At 37.0% G+C, this 14649-nt stretch overlaps 1 protein-coding gene across 1 annotated transcript in view; it reads right to left on the reverse strand.

Moving 5' to 3' along the window:
- Window positions 1-14649, reverse strand: part of LOC128653724 (ultra-long-chain fatty acid omega-hydroxylase-like) — a 157654-nt gene that overhangs the window by 55956 nt on the left and 87049 nt on the right.

The following is a 14649-nucleotide window of genomic DNA, read 5'->3' on the forward strand; positions in this document are numbered from 1 at the left end:
TCCATACCGCAGATCCCCCTACGCCATTTGCGTAGCCTATCTTTTCAATGGGATCTTTCTAACGCTGGTATTTAGAGTCGTTTCTGCAGTGAGCGTTAGAGCTCTAACGACAAGATTCCAGCCGCCTGAAAAAAGCAGGAGTTAAGAGCTTTCTGGCTAACGCCGGTTTATAAAGCTCTTAACTACTGTACCCTAAAGTACACTAACACCCATAAACTACCTATGTACCCCTAAACCGAGCTCCCCCCACATCGCCGCCACTCGATTAAAAATTTTAACCCCTAATCTTCCGACCGCCACCTACGTTATACTTATGTACCCCTAATCTGCTGCCCCTAACCCCGCCGACCCCTATATTACATTTATTAACCCCTAATCTGCCCCCCACAACGTCGCCGCCAGCTACTTACAATAATTAACCCCTAATCTTCCGACCGCAAAGCGCCGCCACCTACGTTATCCCTATGTACCCCTAATCTGCTGCCCCTAACACCGCCGACCCCTATATTATATTTATTAACCCCTAATCTGCCCCCCTCAACGTCGCCGACACCTACCTACACTTATTAACCCCTAATCTGCCGAGCGGACATGAGCGATACTATAATAAAGTTATTAACCCCGAATCCGCCTCACTAACCCTATCATAAATAGTATTAACCCCTAATCTGCCCTCCCTAACATCGCCGACACCTACCTTCAATTATTAACCCCTAATCTGACGACCGGAGCTCACCGCTATTCTAATAAATGTATTAACCCCTAAAGCTAAGTCTAACCCTAACACTAACACCCCCCTAACTTAAATATAATTTTAATCTAACGAAATAAATTAACTCTTATTAAATAAATTAATCCTATTTAAAGCTAAATACTTACCTGTAAAATAAACCCTAATATAGCTACAATATAAATTATAATTATATTATAGCTATTTTAGGATTAATATTTATTTTACAGGCAACTTGGTATTTATTTTAACTAGGTACAATAGCTATTAAATAGTTAAGAACTATTTAATAGTTACCTAGTTAAAATAATAACAAATTTACCTGTAAAATAAATCCTAACCTAAGATATAATTAAACCTAACACTACCCTATCAATAAAATAATTAAATAAACTACCTACAATTACCTACAATTAACCTAACACTACACTATCAATAAATTAAATAAACACAATTGCTACAAATAAATACAATTAAATAAACTAGCTAAAGTACAAAAAATAAAAAAGAACTAAGTTACAGAAAATAATAAAATATTTACAAACATAAGAATAATATTACAACAATTTTAAACTAATTACACCTACTCTAAGCCCCCTAATAAAATAACAAAGCCCCCCAAAATAATAAATTCCCTACCCTATTCTAAATTAAAAAAGTTACAAGCTCTTTTACCTTACCAGCCCTGAACAGGGCCCTTTGCGGGGCATGCCCCAAGAAGTTCAGCTCTTTTGCCTGTAAAAAAAAACATACAATACCCCCCCCCAACATTACAACCCACCACCCACATACCCCTAATCTAACCCAAACCCCCCTTAAATAAACCTAACACTAATCCCCTGAAGATCTTCCTACCTTGTCTTCACCATCCAGGTATCACCGATCCGTCCTGGCTCCAAGATCTTCATCCAACCCAAGCGGGGGTTGGCGATCCATAATCCGGTGCTGAAGAGGTCCAGAAGAGGCTCCAAAGTCTTCATCCTATCCGGCAAGAAGAGGACATCCGGACCGGCAACCATCTTGATCCAAGCGGCATCTTCTATCTTCATCCGATGACGACCGGCTCCATCCTGAAGACCTCCACCGCGGACCCATCTTCTTCCGGCGACGTCCAACTGCAGAATGACGGTTCCTTTAAGGGACGTCATCCAAGATGGCGTCCCTCGAATTCCGATTGGCTGATAGGATTCTATCAGCCAATCGGAATTAAGGTAGGAATATTCTGATTGGCTGATGGAATCAGCCAATCAGAATCAAGTTCAATCCGATTGGCTGATCCAATCAGCCAATCAGATTGAGCTCGCATTCTATTGGCTGTTCCGATCAGCCAATAGAATGCGAGCTCAATCTGATTGGCTGATTGGATCAGCCAATCGGATTGAACTTGATTCTGATTGGCTGATTCCATCAGCCAATCAGAATATTCCTACCTTAATTCCGATTGGCTGATAGAATCCTATCAGCCAATCGGAATTCGAGGGACGCCATCTTGGATGACGTCCCTTAAAGGAACCGTCATTCTGCAGTTGGACGTCGCCGGAAGAAGATGGGTCCGCGGTGGAGGTCTTCAGGATGGAGCCGGTCGTCATCGGATGAAGATAGAAGATGCCGCTTGGATCAAGATGGTTGCCGGTCCGGATGTCCTCTTCTTGCCGGATAGGATGAAGACTTTGGAGCCTCTTCTGGACCTCTTCAGCACCGGATTATGGATCGCCAACCCCCGCTTGGGTTGGATGAAGATCTTGGAGCCAGGACGGATCGGTGATACCTGGATGGTGAAGACAAGGTAGGAAGATCTTCAGGGGATTAGTGTTAGGTTTATTTAAGGGGGGTTTGGGTTAGATTAGGGGTATGTGGGTGGTGGGTTGTAATGTTGGGGGGGGGGTATTGTATGTTTTTTTTTACAGGCAAAAGAGCTGAACTTCTTGGGGCATGCCCCGCAAAGGGCCCTGTTCAGGGCTGGTAAGGTAAAAGAGCTTGTAACTTTTTTAATTTAGAATAGGGTAGGGCATTTTTTATTTTGGGGGGCTTTGTTATTTTATTAGGGGGCTTAGAGTAGGTGTAATTAGTTTAAAATTGTTGTAATATTTTTCTTATGTTTGTAAATATTTTTTTATTTTCTGTAACTTAGTTCTTTTTTATTTTTTGTACTTTAGCTAGTTTATTTAATTGTATTTATTTGTAGCAATTGTGTTTAATTTATTTATTGATAGTGTAGTGTTAGGTTAATTGTAGGTAATTGTAGGTAGTTTATTTAATTATTTTATTGATAGGGTAGTGTTAGGTTTAATTATATCTTAGGTTAGGATTTATTTTACAGGTAAATTTGTTATTATTTTAACTAGGTAACTATTAAATAGTTCTTAACTATTTAATAGCTATTGTACCTAGTTAAAATAAATACCAAGTTGCCTGTAAAATAAATATTAATCCTAAAATAGCTATAATATAATTATAATTTATATTGTAGCTATATTAGGGTTTATTTTACAGGTAAGTATTTAGCTTTAAATAGGAATAAGTTATTTAATAAGAGTTAATTAATTTCGTTAGATGTAAATTATATTTAACTTAGGGGGGTGTTAGTGTTAGGGTTAGACTTAGCTTTAGGGGTTAATACATTTATTAGAATAGCGGTGAGCTCCGATCGGAAGATTAGGGGTTAATAATTGAAGTTAGGTGTCGGCGATGTTAGGGAGGGCAGATTAGGGGTTAATACTATTTATGATAGGGTTAGTGAGGCGGATTAGGGGTTAATAACTTTATTATAGTATCGCTCATGTCCGCTCGGCAGATTAGGGGTTAATAAGTGTAGGTAGGTGTCGGCGACGTTGTGGGGGGCAGATTAGGGGTTAATAAATATAACATAGGGGTCGGCGATGTTAGGGCAGCAGATTAGGGGTACATAGGGATAACGTAGGTTGCGGCGGTTTACGGAGCGGCAGATTAGGGGTTAATAATAATATGCAGGGGTCAGCGATAGCGGGAGTGGCAGATTAGGGGTTAATAAGTGTAAGGTTAGGGGTGTTTAGACTCGGGGTACATGTTAGAGTGTTAGGTGCAGACATAGGAAGTGTTTCCCCATAGGAAACAATGGGGCTGCGTTAGGAGCTGAACGCTGCTTTTTTGCAGGTGTTAGGTTTTTTTTCAGCTCAAACAGTCCCATTGTTTCCTATGGGGGAATCGTGCACGAGCACGTTTTTGATGCCGGCCGCGTCCGTAAGCAACTCTGGTATCGAGAGTTGCATTTGCGGTAAAAATGCCCTACGCTCCTTTTTTGGAGCCTAACGCAGCATTTGTTTTAACTCTCGATACCAGAGTTAAATTTATGGTGCGGCCAGAAAAAAGCCCGCGGAGCGTTAACAGCCCTTTTACCGCCGAACTCTAAATCTAGGCCTAAATGTTCACCTTTTGTCTATATATTCATGTATTTATATGAAATGGTGTTTCAAGAAATACCATTGTACCTATATAATTTGATTATTTGTATTTTAAAACAAGATAAAAACCTCCTTGGTCTGTTAGAGTCTTAGGTTATAACTGATAACTCAAACACTTTAAATTTCATCCAAGATCGTAGTAAATAAATTAAAATAGTGCCAGTAGCATTCCAAAGAAAACAATATATTTACTTTTTAGTTGATTGAGTTAAGAAAGAGAAGTTTTTTTGTATGTGCATTTCAAAACCGCTACCGACCAAAGGAAATGTAACATGATTGGATGGTGGGTGTGTGTTGCCTAGCCAATCATATGTCATCTGAGGGAATTTTTTTTTCGGACAAAATAATTCCAAAGTTTCAGTGGCCCCCTGTTTATATTTGTTCATTTATATTGTAACTGTAGCTAGCACTCTGTAAAATGCCCGCACAGCTACGCTTAGACACAGAATATGTCCGATTTAAAAATCTGTGTTTGAGTTACGTAAGTCACGTGACTAAGGGTGTGTATCAGTCGTCCAATGACGAACTGGTTAGAATAGCTTGTGGGAAATGTCATTTCAGCAATCGTTTCTCATAAATATATCTGCAGACATCAGCCTCGCTTTTATGCACTATAGTGCAGCAGACGTTTGAAAGTACCATTACAACTTATAATAATAGAACACCTAACCTGATACTAATATGATACTACTATAATAGGCAATATGTATAATACATGTAAATATAAATTGTGAATTATGAATTATGTGTGAAAAAAATCTTTTCAAAATTGGAAAAAATTATATATGAAAAAAATTCTATGTGAAAAAATTCAATTCTATAGAAGATGCCAGCAACAAATACTAGAATTGCATATCTATATATAAAAAACTTTATTACAATATAGGTCGACCTATTCAAGACATACAATAATAAATCACAAAATTAAGAAAAAAAGAAAATTAGTATAAAAAACTCCTTAAACCAAAAGTTCATGCATAAGAAACAGTTCCCAGGAGTGGACGATTTTTCTGCTTGTTACTATGTGGACCCACGCTCATACAAGGATGCTGTTCTGTGTATAGTTGTAAGAGGAGCGTTCCCAGGACAAAAGAGGCAGTCGCAGCCAATGATGGTATTTCCCCTACGGACAAGGAATCCTCTTAGTAAATGTCACACAGCAAATAGCAGGGGAAGTTACATCCGTACTTACATAATAATAAGCAGCAACCGGCCTCCAAACTTGAACCAACAATCTGTGGACACACCTTCCAATAGTAACCAATGGCCACTGGAAACAGAAAAGCTTTAACAGGGAAAAGCAATTAGATATACTAGGCTAGAAACCCAGTGATTTTTTTGCAGCTTTCTTTTACAGGATATGCATTCTCGCTCCCAAGGCCTGTTTATAATGGCCAATACTGCACAAAAAACACCTAGCAGAGGGTTATTCAGCCACAAGATATCTGCACAAATAAAATACTCCAAAGGTATAGGAGTTAGTTTAAAATAGAGCAAATAGAGCAACTAGTTTCAAAATGTAATATCTTTTTCAAGCTTTTTATATATAGATATGCAATTCTAGTATTTGTTGCTGGCATCTTCTATAGAATTGAATTTTTTTACAAAGAATTTTTTTCATATATAATTTTTTCAAATTTTGAAAAGATTTTTTTCACACATAATTCATAATTCACAATTTATATTTACATGTATTATACATATTGCCTATTATAGTAGTATCATATTAGTGTCAGGTTAGGTGTTCTATTATTATATATATTCTATAATCCTTACTCTTAAGCTGGTTTCAGCACTCCCTAGTGCTTTGTATTTTGTATTGATTAGTCCTGTAGGTCTTTGAGGGTAACCTATTTTTTCTAGTTGGAGTTTGTAGTAATTTATATTTTTTGGCGCTGGTCACTTAAGTCTACCATTACAACTTATGCCATTAATATTGTGCTCTGATCTGTAGAGCATAGGCGGAAAAAAAGAGGAGAAAAAAAATTATTTTTGTAATTTGAACTACGATCGACTGTGGTATCCCCAAAGTGTCTCTAAAGTAAGATTAGGAACAAAGTTATATAAACTTATGTGAGTTCATATATATATGCAAAGAAAAAACTAAACTAGTTTCTTGAAAACGGCTCTCATCCTGGCCCAAAAAAGTGAATAAAACCACATATACAATCATGTGCAAGTGTGCATATGTGATGATAACTATGGTTTTGTCAACTATAGATAAGAAATAACATTTCACTAATGCTGACTCAGATGGATAATAATATGTTTAGCAATTATCGCCAATAGACACTTAACTTACTAGATGTTGAAGGGACCAGATATCATGATGTGTGAAAAGAATATAACAGGAAAAAATTGAACTTAAAATCTATGCGCATGTGGTTATATAATTTAGATGTTTGGTAACCCTACAAGAGAGATAGGGTAACTCTGAAATTGGCCTCAACCAAGGTTAAATTTAGTATACTAGGGCCAAGCAAATATGATTGTACTTGGATATAACTGATGATAATATATAATATAAATACGTGGGGAACTTTACTTAGCTAAAATATACCAGGAACATGATATGATATGACCAAAAGTGGATGATATAGATATGTGTCAAAGTATCTACATATTCTAATCTTTTGAAGCTGAAAGACAGGCATAACAAAGAAAGAAAAATTTGTTTGTCTATTACTTGCATCTAATCAAGTAGTGATATATTGTGTGACTTTTGGGGTGTGTGAGTGAGGGTGATTTGTGACTCATACTTGTTAATAGTACTAATTTATAAAACATTAGTCTAATATATTTGTGAAGGACTATTTGATCATTCTAAAAAGCTGCAAGATCTAATACTTCTTTTAAGCCAGAGGGAAACAAGGATTGGAACTTAAAGATCCAGTATGTTTCTCTCTGGTGCAACCGAGTATATCTATTTGTCCCAATTTTGGATGGAATAAATTCTAGTGGAGTGATACACTACACTACACTACTAGAAGACAGTTTCTTAAGAGCTAAAAATGAGGATAGAAGTACTATCCACACTACAAAATCAGAAGATAAAACTAGATAAGATAATTTCAACTCAAGGGATCCTCTTTTTATTACTCAATACAATTCCAAACATAACTATATCAAAAAAACTTTACAAAAACATTGGCCGATACTTCTCAAAGACCCTATTCTTAAAAATAATATCAATAACACCCCAAGAGTAGTCTTCCGAAGAGCACCAACCCTTAAGCAGAAACTTGCACCCAGTAAAATAGTGATATCCAAGAGAAATCACATCCACAATTGCACTTCAAATACCGCCAGGAAAGGGAAATTAGGAGCCTTTAGATGCAACAAGTCAAGATGTCATATGTGCAGTTTTATAACTCACGGATCTAATTCCGTTAAATGCCATACAACAGGAGAAACATTTCCTATTAAAAATAGGATTGACTGCAATACTCAATATGTGATCTACGTTCTTACCTGCAGATGTGGGCCTGCAATACTTGGGCCGCACCTGCAGGAAGATACGTACCAGATGGAGTGAACATTTGAGGAACATTAAAAAACGAACACTTAAACACAGCGTATCGCGTCATAGCACGGTGCAACTCCAAGGACACCACCACACTTTTTGTATCACTCCACTAGAATTTATTCCATCCAAAATTGGGACAAATAGATATACTCGGTTGCGCCAGAGAGAAACATACTGGATCTTTAAGTTCCAATCCTTGTTCCCCTCTGGCTTAACAGAAGTATTAGATCTTGCAGCTTTTTAGAATGATCAAATAGTCCTTCACAAATATATTAGACTAATGTTTTATAAATTAGTACTATTAACAAGTATGAGTCACGAATCACCCTCACTCACACACCCCAAAAGTCACACAATATATCACTACTTGATTAGATGCAAGTAATAGACAAACAAATTTTTCTTTCTTTGTTATGCCTGTCTTTCAGCTTCAAAAGATTAGAATATGTAGATACTTTGACACATATCTATATCATCCACTTTTGGTCATATCATATTATGTTCCTGGCATATTTTAGCTAAAGGAACATTTATACACACACATGCAGGTTTCATTTACCCACATTATATTATCCACCTTGGTGTCACTTTAATGTTTAATTTTTGATCATCGAAACACATATGTCACTTTAGTAAAGTTCCCCACGTATTTATATTATATATTATCATCAGTTATATCCAAGTACAATCATATTTGCTTGGCCCTAGTATACTAAATTTAACCTTGGTTGAGGCCAATTTCAGAGTTACCCTATCTCTCTTGTAGGGTTACCAAACATCTAAATTATATAGCCACATGCACATAGATTTTAAGTTCAATTTTTTCCTGTTATATTCTTTTCACACATCATGATATCTGGTCCCTTCAACATCTAGTAAGTTAAGTGTCTATTGGTGATAATTGCTAAACATATTATTATCCATCTGAGTCAGCATTAGTGAAACGTTATTTCTTATCTATAGTTGACAAAACCATAGCTTATCATCACATATGCACACTTGCACATGATTGTATATGTGATTTTATTCACTTTTTTGGGCCAGGATGAGAGTCCGTTTTCAAGAAACTAGTTTAGTTTTTTTCTTTGCATATATATATGAACTCACATAAGTTTATATAACTTTGTTCCTAATCTTACTTTAGAGACACTTTGGGGATACCACAGTCGATCGTAGTTCAAATTACAAAAATAATTTTTTTCTCCTCTTTTTTTCCGCCTATGCTCTACAGATCAGAGCGCAATATTAATGGCATAAGTTGTAATGGTACTTTCAAACGTCTGCTGCACTATAGTGCATAAAAGCGAGGCTGATGTCTGCAGATATATTTATGAGAAACGATTGCTGAAATGACATTTCCCACAAGCTATTCTAACCAGTTCGTCATTGGACGACTGATACACACCCCCAGTCACGTGACTTACGTAACTCAAACACAGATTTTTAAATCGGACATATTCTGTGTCTAAGCGTAGCTGTGCGGGCATTTTACAGAGTGCTAGCTACAGTTACAATATAAATGAACAAATATAAACAGGGGGCCACTGAAACTTTGGAATTATTTTGTCCGAAATTTTTTTTCCCTCAGATGACATATGATTGGCTAGGCAACACACACCCACCATCCAATCATGTTACATTTCCTTTGGTCGGTAGCAGTTTTGAAATACACATACAAAAAAACTACTCTTTCTTAACTCAATCAACTAAAAAGTAAATATATTGTTTTCTTTGGAATGCTACTGGCACTATTTTAATTTATTTACTACGATCTTGGATGAAATTTAAAGTGTTTGAGTTATCAGTTATAACCTAAGACTCTAACAGACTAAGGAGGTTTTTATCTTGTTTTAAAATACAAATAATCAAATTATATAGGTACAATGGTATTTCTTGAAACACCATTTCATATAAATACATGAATATATAGACAAAAGGGGAACATTTAGTTTTTTTATTTTTCTTCCTTTTTTCCTTAATCCTTTCTTCCAAATCAGTCTCAGAAACACCTGACTGTCCACACAGGTGGAAATTAATTAGATACACACCCATTAGAAAGGAGTCAATTGTTTGTTTGTATGTAGGGTATAAAGAGCAGAGGTAGGAATGAGTATGATATGCCTGATGAAACGGTCTGCTGACCGAGAAACGCGTTGCAATTATTGGGGCCAATTGGTTAACCCTTTAATCCACTCTTTACAACAACCTTGGTGTTGTTGTTTAATTTTAATTTTTTACTTGTTTTAATTAAAGAAATTTTAACTTCTATCTTTGGAGTGGATTTCATTTCCTACCATCTGCTCATTTCTACTGAAAAGGATACAGCCACTGTGGAGTACCAAACCTGCATTTCCTCTCATTTTCAACACCAGAAGGATTATCTATTTGGATGAGCTGCCACACCTGTTTGAATCTGTAGCCTGCATCTTCTAGCACATTGGTGTGCTATGGGAGTATGTGAGTACCCACTCTATACCACTAAATACACACCTATGTTTTATTTTTAATGGTCTTCACATATAGTGCTCTCTGTCTGCTTTATTATATTTGCTGCAGCATTACAATATTGGAAGTATCCCAGAACGGGTGAGCTGTTACACCTATATAAATCTACAGCCTGTCCCTACCAGCACATAGGTGTGCTTTTGAAGTGTGTCAGTACCCATTTGGCTATTCTATTATATTTCTGTTACCACCGAGATAATTCTACACATGAGGCGCCCCTCTGTTGTCTTCTGTTTTATAGTTCTTCTCTGGATCATCTGGTGAAGAGGAGGCTGCCTACATCAACCATCAGTTCATTTTGCAAAAAGACTTTGCTCTTTTCTATATCATAGAGACTTACATTAAGTTAACCCTCTTATATCTAACAAGATTTTTATTGGTCTGTATTATAATCTGTTTGTATTATCTGTTGTAATTGCAATTGCCCCTAGGGGCCAGTGTTGATCACTACTCTATATTATATATAACCTTGTGCGCCCCCTCCACTGTGATTGCATCACACATTAAATCTCAATTATCAGCTGTACGGCTGTAGATGCGAGTAAGGCAGCTGTAGCCTGATATCCTCCAAAGGGGGTAATCAAAATCAAAAGTTCATAAAGCCGTGATGTGAAAAGTATAAAATTCAATTTATTAAAAACAAAATCTCAGCATACACAACACGTTTCCCGGTCACACGCTTATTATTATTATTATCAACAGGAGAGCTGCGGTTTGCGGGAGGACAGCGATCTGGACAGCTGTTAATGGTCCAGGAGGCTCTTGTGGCACTTATCAAGTGCCGTTTATCTTGTAAGTACATAACATATTGTGAGTGGGCAAAGCTTGTCACACTGAATTACACTATTGTGGCACCTTCTTCTTCTTTTTTATTCTATCTATAGACCGGTACATTTGAACTGCCTTCAAGACCCTGGAAGAAGTTTTTTGCAGCCATGAGATTCACCTATTAGATACATTATGTGTGGACTCTGAGGTTTTTCATAATACATTTTGAGTCATAACGTTATCATATACTTGCTAATTTTTTGTATTGGAAGTTTATGTGCTCTGTAGGTTATACATCTGTTTAGCACTTATATATATTTTTTGTGTATATTACTGGAGTATTATACACATATAGGATATATTTTTTACATTAGCTTGAACTATGAGTGTAATGTATCACTAGTTATTTTGCAACAATATTATTTGTATATAAGTATACATCATATTAATCCATTGTTATATAGGAGATTATCACGCAATTTTATCACATTAGTTGCATTTAGTTTTCACTTACATTATTAGATTACAAATGGTGTGTTAATGTTAGCGAGTGAACGATACTGGAAGTTGAAAGTAAACAAAGTAAAGTAATCCTCTTATGAAAAGACTCCAGAGCTTGACCCTTGAACTGTGTGGGGTAAAAGACTGATTAAGGCTTAAATCCCTTATGGGAACCCATAAGGGGTACATCAACCAAACACTCTGATTCCAATGCATATACGGACAAAAAATCTCTAACTTCAGTTAGATTAAAATAAACATGTTGTGGACTAGTGTCTTGTATCAATAACTCCTTTCCTGGAGTTGGATTGAGTTTGTAAAACTTATTGAGGGTAAGGCCACGGATAAACCTATTGATGTCAATGAGGGTATCAAAGATGTTAAATTTGGAAGTAGGGACAAAATTCAGTCCCAAACTTAGAACATCTAGCTCTACCTCAGTCAAAGTAACCTTAGATAGATTTATGATAGTTGATCTTTGTACCTGTTTGTCTGCCTCCTCCCTCTGTGTCCCTGACTTTGGTGTGCTTCTTCCTCCTCCTCCTTCTTGTCCCTGAGTTAACTGAAAAACCTGCTGGCCTACCTGTGTATTATTGCCATTATGAGTATTTTGTGCTTTTTTATACTTATTACCCCTTGGTGGTTTGGGGAGATCTGTTTTTTTTTTTAGGATGGCTATCGCACCCATATACTCATTAGATTTTAAGGGATCTACAATGCCAGAAATGGACATGCTGGGGGAAACTGGGGGTAAGGAAGGGGGATACATTTGTTGTATGTCAGATCCAGGTGCCTGAATTGATGTTCCACCATCATCATCCGATGATTGTCCACTTGACATAAATGTTACAAAGTCCTGGAGATCATCATCTTCATTTGACTCTGGGTCAGTATCAGAGAATGAGACCTTCTTTTGTTTTTTTTTTCCTTTTGACTGATATGTACTTTTGTTGTCCTGATTTCTGTTCCTAATATTCTTCTTAGGGTTCCAATTGTATACCCTATTGTTCTTGTAATCCTCTGCATCTCTGGAGTACTTCTTGAATTTTATGATGTCCAACTCTTTCTTTGCTCTATCAACTGTCTGTTGTAGTATATTGTCCAACTTAGAATAGTCCGGATGGTCCACAAAGGCGTTAAGATTCTTTTGGACACTCTCTATGTAATTTCTGACTTCTGTTAGTTTCTCATCTTTGTGTCTTATAATTAGGGCCATTAGCCTAAGAGAGCATTCTGACAAAATGGTGTTCCATTCAAGGAGAAAATTTTCATTGGTGATTAGAAAGGTAGAGAATTTCTTTAGTCGCAAACCTCTAGGGACCATGCCAAGAGATATGTACTTTTCTAGTCTGCGTTTGTCCCACCATAACTTATATTCTTTGGTTAGAGCCCTTTCCATGGACATAAAGACATCCAAAATGTCCAAATTTTTTAAATTTATTCTCGAAAGTCTCTTCCAAACTGGGTCTGTTCCCCTCCAGATTTGCCACTGTCTGCAGTGAGTAGAAGTGCTGAACCATACTGCCCCTGCTGTATATATATATAAAAATAGAGATAGATATTTAAAATATTATTATTTTTTCCTGTATGTGAGGAACATTCGAATGTGAAATATGTGAAATATCAAACACTACTGCCGGGTTATCATGCGATCGATAAGTGCTAGGTTTTTTCTTCTGCGTTCTTCATTGAAGTCTATGGGGAGAATAAGTTAACACGGTCACGTTATCTGAAGTCCTTTGGTTAGCATGGTGGGTTTTGCTTGCTCGCCAAAACATTTTACTGTTAACTTGTAATACACGCACTAACCCTTGCGTCAAGCAAAAGTACTAAATAGCCCACCTTTTGTCATCTGGCCCAATGATTGGCTATTTAAGTATAGGCTGGACAGAAGATCCAAAACATTTCAGGTTGGCATAAGACTATTCCTCTAATTGCCATTAACATTGATGATTATATTTCTGGCAATACTGGATCACCCTAGAAGCACTCAACAACAAAGGTTATCAAAGCAGTAAAATATTCAAGGAAATGTCTGTAGAAATTTATTATAGTAGCGGCGACGTTGGGGGCGGCAGATTAGGGGTTAATAAGTGTATGTAGGTGGCGGTGATGTTGGGGGCAGCAGATTAGGGTTTCATAAATATAATGTAGGTGGCCGCGGTGTCCGAAGCGGCAGATTAGGGGTTAAAAATGTAATTTTAGTGTTTGCGATGCAGGAGGGCCTCGGTTTAGGGGTTAACAGGTAGTTTATGGGTGTTAGTGTACTTTTTAGCACTTTAGTTATGAGTTTTATGTTACGGCGTTGTACCATAAAGCTCTTAACTACTAACTTTTAAATGCGTTAGAACTCTTGACAGGGTAGGGTGTACCGCTCACTTTTTGGCCTCCCAGGACAGACTCGTAAAACCAGCTCTATGGAAGTCCCATATAAAAAAGACTTTATGAAGTTTACGTAAGTCGTTTTGTGGTAAGGCCAAAGAAGTGTGCAGTGACCCTAAACCTTCAAGACTCGTAATAGCAGCGGGCGTAAAAAAGCAGCGTTAGGACCTCTTAACGCTGCTTTTTTACCTTAACGCACAACTTGTAATCTAGCTGTTTGTTTCCTGTTTTGAGTGGCATTTTTCATCATTGCACACAGGTTGTGTATTAATATTCATGGTTATATAAAACATATTAGGTAGTCATTTACAAGTATCAGGTAGTCATTGTTAATAATGAATCAGTTCAAAGGCATGTTTTGCTTCAGTCACATATATTTAGCTCCCATGAAGGAATACCTGTTTGTTTCTGATGTTGGGGGCAGCAGATTAGGGTTTCATAAATATAATGTAGGTGGCCGCGGTGTCCGAAGCGGCAGATTAGGGGTTAAAAATGTAATTTTAGTGTTTGCGATGCAGGAGGGCCTCGGTTTAGGGGTTAACAGGTAGTTTATGGGTGTTAGTGTACTTTTTAGCACTTTAGTTATGAGTTTTATGTTACGGCGTTGTACCATAAAGCTCTTAACTACTAACTTTTAAATGCGTTAGAACTCTTGACAGGGTAGGGTGTACCGCTCACTTTTTGGCCTCCCAGGACAGACTCGTAAAACCAGCTCTATGGAAGTCCCATATAAAAAAGACTTTATGAAGTTTACGTAAGTCGTTTTGTGGTAAGGCCAAAGAAGTGTGCAGTGACCC

Source organism: Bombina bombina, chromosome 3 (genome assembly GCF_027579735.1).
Source record: "Bombina bombina isolate aBomBom1 chromosome 3, aBomBom1.pri, whole genome shotgun sequence".
Lineage (NCBI taxonomy): Eukaryota > Metazoa > Chordata > Amphibia > Anura > Bombinatoridae > Bombina > Bombina bombina.